Consider the following 10411-nt stretch of genomic DNA (forward strand, 5'->3'; position numbering starts at 1 on the left):
AGCTCATAATCCGCTGTGCTACCAGAGGTCCTTTGATTTACATGTTGGTTTTATATGCTGTAGAGTCAGTTCTGACCAATAGCGACCCTGCATAGGGTTTCCGAGGAACAGTTGGTGAGCTTGAACTTTGTGGTTCAAACTAATTTTGCAGTTGAGCTCATTAACCCACAGTGCCAAACCAGGATTCCTTGATTTATATACCTTGTCAAAATGGCAATTTTGGCATCCTCTAGGGACTAAAATTGTGTTCCTTTTAAATGTTCTTTGTTTTCTGGCAACAAAAAGTAGTCTGAAAGAGTAAGTACCAGGTCTGGAGGGTTTTCCCCCAATAATTCTCATAGCACAGTCTTTGTTACCCTCAAAGATGAGCAGGTGGATTGTTGTGAAAGGAAACAATTCTTCACTGCAACTTTGCTGTGCTTTTTCTCACCAATGCGATTTTTAATTTTCTTAAAACCTATTCATAATAAGCACCTTTCGGGAACATTTACCAGGATTATCCCTTTGAAATCCAAAACCACAGTTCCCAGAACCTTCTGAGCTGATCTTTCTGCCTTGAATTTAACTGGTCCAGCAGACCCTCGAGGGTGATTGAGCCAAGACAAGTGTATTTCTGAGAGACCTTGTCTATGGCCCTCCACTGATCATTTGTTGTTGTTGTTGTTAAGTGCCATCGAGTCGGGTCCGACCCATAGCGACCCTGTACAGGGTTTCCGAGGGTGTAAATCTTTACGGGAGTAGAAAGCCTCATCTTTCTCCCGCGGAGCGGCTGGTAGTTTCGAACCGCTGACCCTAAGGTTCGCAGCCCGATTCGTAACCACTACGCTACCAGAGCTAAACACGTTTTATTCAAAATAAACCTGTGCATGTATGAACTGGAACCCTTGTGGTAATATTTTTTATTTTCCTTTGTATGCATGAGGGATTTTAGTGCAGAGAAAAATCCCAAGTTGTCTGAAGAAATTAACTTTAACAGTTCATCGATCTGATTATTTGTTCATTCATTTCTTTGTTTCTTTACTCAGGTACTTAATAAACAGAACCCAGGTCCATTGCCACAGAGTCTCTTCTGACTTATAGGGATGTGATAAGACATTATAGAGTCCTGCTGTGGCACTGTGGATTAATGCACCAGACTGCAAGGTCGTTTGAACCACTAGGTCAGCAGTTCATGCTCACCAGCCACTCCTTGGAAACACTATACAGGGTCGCTGTGGGTTGGAACTGAATGAAGGTTGCTTAACAACAATGCAAGAACAAAGTAGAAGTGCTTCTTAAGGTTTCCGAGAATGAAAACCTTTAGGAAGCAGAGAGCCTCAGATTTCTCTCATGGAAGCACCTTGTGGATTTGAACTACCAACCTTTTGGTTGCCAGTGTCACCAGGACTCCTCACATTCTTTAAAAAAAAAAAAGCTTCATTTTATTAAGTGTAGTTGAAACAGAAACTCTGGCACTTAAAGAACTGGACCAAGATGGCCTAGAAAGCTTTCTGGCCCACCCTAAGATCTCAAGACAACAGCTGGGTATCAAATGACTTTATCTGAAGGAATGGTACAAATGAAAGAACTCAAGTAGGATGGTTTGGTACATTTTGTAGAAAAGGTAAAGGTAAACCAAACATGCATGTGGCTGCCTTGGTGGCCCAGGAAGTCACACCTGTGGCTATGGAGCAGTCAGGCTAAAGCTCAGCTCTTTCCGTCGCAGTCTCCCAGGGTGTGCTTGTCAAAGAGATACTCTGCCAGGCCAGAATCCGGGGCCCCCATCTTGCACAAGTTGGTTACATAGTTGCCCAATTCTTTGATGAATCACCTGCTCATCCAGGTAATGCGTTTCAATGAAGTCACACACAAGTGGTGGTTGTTCTTGTCAGTGGCCAGTTTATGCAGTTCCAGTAGTGACTGATTCACGCTTTTTTCCAAGTGTAGCGCGCACTCCATTGCATTCAGCCCGCTCTCCCAGTCATCCCGGTCTGGTTTCTTGATATCCTGCAGGAAGGTTCAACCACCTCGTTGGTTCTGCAGCTTCATCAGTTTCTCAGCATGTTCCCGCTCCTCATGAGATTGGTGCAGAAAATATTTGGCAAAATTCTTCAAAGCCACATCGTCTCGGTCGAAGTAGTATGACATGGACAGGTAGACGTAAGAGGCGGCCTCTGAGTCCTGATTGTAGTTCTGGCGCACTTGCGAGGGGGATGCGAACGTCATGGCGGTGGTGGAGGAGAGGCGAGGTGGCGCTGTGCTGGAGCGGCGGCGTGGACCTTAGGGCGTCTGAGAGCGCGGTTGGTTGGAGGTGGTGGAGGGTGATGGAGAGCGGCCAGTTCCGTTCAAGCACTGTTGAAGCAGGAGACCTCGGCGACTCTGCGCAGAACGTATTGACTCCTCAGATTCTTAATGAGCACCTACTATGTGCCATGCACCACGCTATATATGGGGGATGTAAGTGTGAACAGGGTAGACACAACCCTGTTCTCATAGGCCTCACAGCCCAGTAAATGTATAGGTTTATAAACAATGCTTAGTTATATGCAAGACACACAGTTATAAGTAGGTAAATAGAATTGTCCTTTATAGTTGTTGTTAAGTGCCATCGAGTCGGTTCCAAGCCATAGCGACCCTGATCAGGGTTTCCGAAGCTATAAATCTTTACAGGAGCAGAAAACCTAATCTTTCTCCAAGGGAGCAGCTGGTAGTTTCGAACTGCTGACCTTACGGTTCTCAGCCCAATTTGTAACCACTACACAACCAGAGCTAGAGCAGCTTGAAATTTAAGAAGACTACCAAGTAATCTTGACCTTGTTGTTAGTGAGTATATGTTAGTTTGGCCTAGCACCTTTCTGCCATCTTCTTCTGGTAACAGACCTCCAACTCTCTGCATGGTATCTCACATCCCTAAGTACAGTAACTAGTCTTAGGAAAAGGACCGTGCCTGAGCCCCACCAATTTCTGGTATTGAAATGGTAGCGTATAACCCCAGAGACACATCCATTTTTATGGAAAGAATATTGAAAAATCAAAGTTGACTGGCTGAGAGAAGAAGAGATGTCTGAGGTAGAAAAGCATCTAGAGAGACAAAGACAGAAGAAGCAGAGATAGAAACCGAGAGACTGAAAGATACAACCTTGAATGAAGAACAATGCAGGTGGTACTTAGTTTTTAAAGACCTTCAGAATATTTCCTGAGTCCCTTACATCTTCCTTCTATTTTAAGAGCTTCTCATTAACATTCATCCAATACATATTTTGAAACTAGTTTCATTTTGGCTTCTGTTATTAGCAACTCCGGTAGTCCTAACCATGCTCCTAACCTTTATATTAATTACACTTCACCCCCATTCCAAAGTCCTCTTCTTCCACTCTGTGTTGCTAGACTCCTTGGCTTCAGACTTCTGGTTAGGTCTGGCCAAGGGGAGCCACTAACAGAGGACTGGCAAGCAGGAGCAGAGAGAGGTCCTGGCATTTCTTCTCCACAGGGCCATGATGCTCAGCAGAGGTGTCTGTGCTCCTGCAGGCTAAGTAAGTGCTCCACTGTGAAGGTCTGCAGTTGCTTCATGGTAAAAGGATTACTGCCTGGGAAACCCCGTATAGGAGCAGGTCTACTCTGTTCTGTAGGGTGGACGGTGGCCAATCTACTCGGCACTGGATTGTTTTTGTTTCACCATTGGGTTTGATTCCCTTATCCTGCACACATCTTTGGAAAAAATTCCTTCATTAACTCCTCCTCAGTGATTGGTGCTGTGGGATAAAGCCCTGGACCATAAGGTTGGTTTGAATGGCAAGGTTGGCAGTTCAAACTCATCGTCGGTTCCTCAGAAATTCTATCTAGGGTCGCTATGAGTTGGAATTAACTGGATTGCATGTAACAAAAACAACAATGACTCCATCAATGGCAGTCCAGCTTTTGTTTTCTCTGATGGGAGTTGTGTTTTCATACTGTTTCCCTTGGAATTCCCAATTCCTGTTAGGATCTTGCTTATAAATGTGTTCTCGTAATGGCATATAAAGGTCTTTTATATAGAATTTAGCTTCTGAGTCCGTTTGTCCTCTTCTTTGTGTGTACTGTTTCTTCTTACTCCTACCTTCCCTTCCTCTCCCTTGTTCTAGTGAGCTGCTGCTGAAGTTGGAAGCTGAGAGTTGAAGAATGAGGTGCTCAGTCCCTTTAGCTTGGCTTGAACAAAGGGCTGTTGAATAACACTAGGGGGCATGTGTGGGGGCTATGAGGCAAGGAAAGAAGGGAAAAGGTGAGCTCCAAGTGTGTGCCAGGCCTTGCAGTAGGTACCGGGACCATAGAACCAAAAATCATAACTTCTGGGCTCAAGGTCCTGAAAATCAGCAAGCAAACCAATGCTGTGAGGTAGTACCTTCAGAAGTATAGGCAGAGAGCACTGTGGGGATCCACCTGAGGTGCACCTCTCACTGATTGGGGCGCGGGATTAACCAGTTGCCATGAGTCCACTTCATTGCATGATGGCACGTGTGTCAGAGTGCTCCATAAGGTGTTCAAGGGCTAATCTTTTGGAAGCAGATCACCAGGTCTTTCTTACAAGGCACCTCTCAGTGAATGCAAACAAATATGTTAGTTGTGCACCACCCAGGAACTCTGGGAGGGTTTGAGGAAGCCTTTTTGAGGCGATGATCTGGAGTTTTTCTTGTTGTTACAGTTTTTCAAGGAAAAGTGTCCAAAGGTAAATAGGTAAGTGGTGCATTTCCTTAACTCCAAAAAGTACAGCAACACCAGTAGGAGGCGGTGTGTGTAGGAGGGGCATAGGAGAGAACAGGAAGGGGCTCAGGGGACAGCTTGTGTGGAGTTTAGTTGGGTCAACGCTAGACTTACTCTCTAAGCATAACCTGTACTCCAGAAATCAGGACTAAAGTCAGAGCAGCCAGCCACTCCTGTTTGTTGCACTTGGGGTCCTCATTCCTCTTTCCTAAATAATAGTGGAATGTTACATTTCCAACACACAAAACCAACAATATTCCCTGGAGGTAGGGGTGAGGGGGTCTCTAAACATAAAAAAGCCAGCACACAAATCGCTCTCCCTACACCCATCCCCAAGCCCTTCCTGAAGCCCCACTTGCCCCCTTGCTGCCACTGCCTGGTGGCACAGTGATTTGCTCCCTGCTTTTCTGGGCTTGGCTTTTTTTGTTTTTTTTTTTTTTGAAGTTTGGAGGATGAATCACAACTCATGAAGTGCAGAGTATAGATTGCATGTCCAATTTATTCAACTCACCTAGAGACACTTGAGATAATTGCAGTGGGAAATTCCATTTTCTAAATTATCCTAGATGCAGGAGGATTATTTTGCCAGGTTCTCTGCAGGACTTTGCTCTGTGCAACTAAAGGAGCACTTTATGTACCTGCTGGGGCAACTCTGAGCCCCCAACTTCCTCAATGCTTCTGGCGATTCCAGACAGCTGCAAGAGCATGTTTTGCAAAATTCAATTTAGGAAGCATATAACACACCCAGGCATATGAGGTAATTTCAAACGTAACATTTCTGTTTAAAACTGATGAGTTTCAAACATATGAATGCTTATTATGTGATGGACGTAGGCTGCTGATTAGTATCATGAGTGATTTAAAAAAAAATAAAATACAGTTTTAAACTTCTGTTTCCAAATTTCTAAACATAGCATGTATGCAAGGTTGTTTAGATACAGATCACAAATGTACAGGCCAATGAATTTTTTTTTAATGTTTTATTATGAATTATGTGATAGTTTACATGGGAGAACATTAGCTTTACATTCATCCTGTCGTATATCGTTTCATTACCATGGTTACAATCCCCCCCATGCATCATTAACCAATGAAAGGGTATACTCTACAAGCCTGCTCCCCCCCCCACCCCCACCGGTCGGTCTTCAGCACACAGTCCCTCTCTCTCACTGTGTCTAAAGTCCCCAGCTGCTCCATCTCTCCACATCATGGTCTCTGCCTCCATCTCAGGCATCACTGCTTCTCTGGGTAGGGTCCTGCTCTCTGCTCTTCTCCCTTCATGGTCCCAGGGACCTCCCCTCCTAGACTGCAAAGTTAATCACTCCCCTCCTTGCTATAAAATGTCTACCTTTACATTTCCAACCCTCACAATCAGTCCTGATAACAATTATTCACTATTGTATCACAAGTTGGCAAGTTCCAAATCTGTTGGTTAGGCATTAGGCTTGAGGCTTCTCCTGACTCTCACATTTGCAGGCACTGACAGACCCACAATCTGTAGGTCAGGTGGCTGGTCCAAAGACCTGGGGGTCAGAAGATTACAAATGTTGGATCTAGAGACAGTGAACTTTGCCTGAACATTCATTTATATCATGAATATAAGCTGCACGCCTAAGGGAACTCCTTTTTCACCTGTTTGGCTGCTCCAATCAGATCACAAAATGGGATGTGATACACAGTGTCTGCCAAATCACTGAGGATCATAACCTAGCCAGGTTGACACCTAACATTAATCATCATACCAAGTATCTGCATAGGACCTCTCCAATGTTGAACTTGGGTCGGAGACAAGACGGAATAAATGGTAGTACAGAGTTTGTTGTTGCTGTTAAGTCACGTCGAGTCAGCTCCGATTCATAGTGACCTTGTATAGGATTTCTGAGACTGTAATTGTTTTGGGAACAGAAATCATCATCTTTCTCCCGTGGAGCAACTGGTGGACTTGAACTGCCAACCTTGTAGTTCACAGTGCAGTATTTATCCTACAGAGCCACAACAGGGAAAAAGAATGGTGAGGTTGGAAGGAGTCTAGACTAGTACTAGAAAGCTTGATTAATTGATGATTCTTATCTCATCTTGGTACAATGATGCCCATTTTACTGATGTAAAAGATAGTAGAGTCACTGATAGTGAGGATGGTATTTAGGTCTCTCTTTGTAAACTTTCCTGACCTGATATTCTTAACCTTTGTGCTTACTCCTTCCTAGGGTTGCTCACAGTATGCAATGCTTGCCTTTTCAACCTCACAGGGTTATTAGAAGACACATGAGCTTACATAAGTGAGTCAACGAAGACCTTGACAGATACAAGATTGTTTTATTCAGTATCTTATGTGAGAGCTAGTAAGATTTAGCCTTAAAACATATAAGTCAAATTTCTAAAACCTTAGAACAAGGCAAGATGTTTGGAGGTCATTTAGTTCTTGTCTCTGTCCTTAGTGGGGGTGGTGGTTTTGAGTCATGGAGTTACTTCTGACTCATAGTAATCCTGTGTAGGGTTTCCGAGGCTGTAAATCTTTACAGGAGCAGTAAGGTTCATCTTTCTCCCAAGGAGCGTTTGGTAGATTTGAGCTTCTACCTTGCGGTTAGCAACCCAACTTGTAACTTACTTGTTACAAGTTATGAGAGCTCCTTGTCTTGGTCCTTAAACAGGTGAAATTGAAAATGCCTTTTCTGCTGAACAGACTCTTCCATGGTGGCCTGGATATTATCACTGGGATGAGAAAAAGATAGATAGATAGATAGATAGATATTTATTTCATACTTTGCTTAATAAGTGTCTCCTTCAGTGTCACCCACCGTTGAGCTGAGTATTATTAATGGAGTTTCTGGAAATACCTAATTTACCCAAGAGATTTGGCTTAATATATGTTACACAGATGACCCCATCTGTGGCAGTGTTTCTCACAGGAAGAGCTGAGTTCTGGGCCATAAAATGTAGTTGGAAGGTCTCTTCCCACCACTGGAAATAGGGGACCTGGGTACTCATACTGCTTTGCTGCAAACTAGTTCTATAATCGTGGACAGTGACTTGATCATTTTGGACATCACCTTTTCTATTTGTAAAAATCAAAGTGTTGGGCTAGAGCACATTTCAAGTCCCTTTCAGCATGTACAGGCTACATGGAAGTACCTATGATTTGGATGGCTGGCAGTATTTGGACAGAGGGGTAAAGTCCTTATAAGCAGTTGGAAATCCGGGAGTCTTTGAGGTCTGGCAGTTAATACAGAGAGCAAAAGTTACATGGAGAACGGAGCTCATCTTTCACTCTCATGCCACCTATCTGCTGACTCCACTTCCTTGGTTAGTCCTGGGTTACTATAAATTAAACGAACAGCCTTTCGCTGAGAATAGTGCTCTGTAAATCAGCACCGGAGGCGACTCAGTTTTGTCAAGAGTGCTTTTAATGGGATACTCTAACCATTGGAAAGACCACCTATTATTGGACAACTGCTTCTGAGTATTAGTTTATGTCTTGGCATTTGTTTTCTTAATCATTGAAAGCTGTCAGGGAAGCATATCTCTCGTGGTGTGGATACTCGCCCTGCCTTCTCTGCTTGGGAGAAGCTTGTTCAGTGGGGTTTCCTCCTCCTCCCCACCTCCCCCACTGAACCTGCCCTTCAGGATGGATGTAGCACAATTAAATCAGCTGACCTATTCCCAGATAATTAGATTCTTAAGCAGCCGCCCTGCCTTTTCTTTTAACAAGAAGAGATTTTGTCTAAAATTAAATGGATTATCAATGATTGTTTTAGTAATGCCATCCCTATAGCTCTCCAACATGGATACATTGATGGTTATTTTTCGCATTGGTTTTCAATCAGATCTGCCCTTACACTTGGAAATAATGTTATTTTTGTCTTAGTTAACTACTTAAAAAATATTGAAGCCATCCTAGCATCACCTCGAATATTCACATTGTAAAAAAAAAAAAAAAAAAAAAAAATTTAAATGACACTTCTGTGTCATCCATACAGGTGTGCTTAGCTTGAGGAGTTACTGGAATTTAAACATTGTCTCACTAAAACTGTTTCTGCATCACTTTCCTCCCACCCCCATCCAAATCCAACAGATTGATGCTAAGCTGAAAAGACACCTATGACTAGACTTGTTTTTCTCTCCAGAACTTTTCTGTATTTATTCACACAAAGGAAAGAAAAATAACATTATCTAAGGGTTGCCTTTTACAAGCCACAAAGGCTCAGCAAATAATCGTAGTGGTGTGTGGGTAGTCAGCAGTAATTAGGTCATTTAAATGGAAACAAGAGGCCCCCTACAAGAAGAGGGGCGGCAGGCTAACTCACCTCTCTGTGGGGAAAATGGAGACGTGCTGAAGAAAGAGAACTCTCACACACAAGATGGAGTGCTGCTGGCTGTATCCATGCTGCTTCCAAGGAAACTTTCTCCCCAGGACGTCTCCACTCTGCTGAAGACCGCATGGTACCAAGAAATCCAGGCTCAAAAAGGGTTTAGTTATGAGGTGTTTTGTGAGTAGCCAGGAGACTGGGGTTTTCATCCCATCAAGAGGTTTCAGGTTGAGAAGAAAGATGAACAGTACTCATCTGACATACGTTAGGTGCGGTAACATACTTTCTAGAGTTTTGATATAAAACTTGGCTGAGGTATTATTTGAAATGAAGAACATAATACCTCATACCTGAAAAAAAAAAACAAAAAACTGGTCGTGCTATAAAATTCACCAGTTGAAAATGTATAATTCAGCGGGGGAAGGTGCTGAATAGTTGTCATCTTGTCTAGATGGTCTGGTGAAAAGAGATGGGGATAACATTCTTATGATTCAATAGTAAATAATTGTTATCATGACTAATTGTGACTGTCACAATTGTAAAAGTAGAGGTTTTGTAACAAAAAGTGGGGAGTAGTTAATCTTATAGTCCAGAAACATAGGACCCTAGGACAATCAAGAGTGAAGAGCATGAGCGAGCAGAATGTGGGACCCTATCCAGAGGAAGCACGACACCAGAGATGGAGACAGAAATGAGGACATGGAGAGAGGGAGCAGCTGAGGACCCTAGACTCATGGAAAGAGAAAGGCTGTGTGCTGGCAGCCAGAAGGCAGGCTTGCAGAATGTCCCCTTTGGTTGTTTAGACTATTATATATTCCTGAGTGTTTTTGTGTACATTAAAAAACAAAAAGCCAAGAGGGAATAGAAGCAAATACTATTGAATGATGATGCACAGAGAAGACTGTAGTCATTGCAATGAAATGATAGTGTAAACCTGATGTTCTCCCATGTAAACTGTCACTCAATTCACAATAAAACTTAAAAAGTACAATTCAGTGGTTTTTAGTATATTTACAGAGTTATATAACCATTACCATTAACTAACACACACATTTATATATATATATCCTGGTGTGGCATTGTAGCATATGCGTTGGACCACTAGCTACAATGTCAGTGGTTCAAACCCACCAGCCACTCCTTGAAAACCCTATACTGAGTTGCTGTGAGTTGGAACCGACTTGACAGTACTTAACAGCAACATAAATGTATATACATTATGAGAGGACTTTATAAAAGTTCATGGAGAAACTCCATCTTCTTTTATTTCTATTTTCCACAAATTTTCTGAAGCCTTCTCATGTGTATACACACACATGAGGGTAAGTCAAAAAGTATTGTTTGTAGGGTTCCAGTTTATAGATATACAAGTTATTCCAAACAAAGTG

The 10411-nt window shown here is 42.8% G+C and overlaps 1 pseudogene; it reads right to left on the reverse strand.

Moving 5' to 3' along the window:
* Positions 1 to 1686: 1686 nt before the first annotated feature.
* LOC102820351 lies at positions 1687 to 2211 on the reverse strand (annotated as a pseudogene).
* Between the last annotated feature and the right edge of the window lie 8200 nt (positions 2212 to 10411).

The sequence above is a fragment of the Chrysochloris asiatica genome, unplaced genomic scaffold, assembly GCF_000296735.1.
Source record: "Chrysochloris asiatica unplaced genomic scaffold, ChrAsi1.0 scaffold00028, whole genome shotgun sequence".
Taxonomy (NCBI): Eukaryota; Metazoa; Chordata; class Mammalia; order Afrosoricida; family Chrysochloridae; genus Chrysochloris; species Chrysochloris asiatica.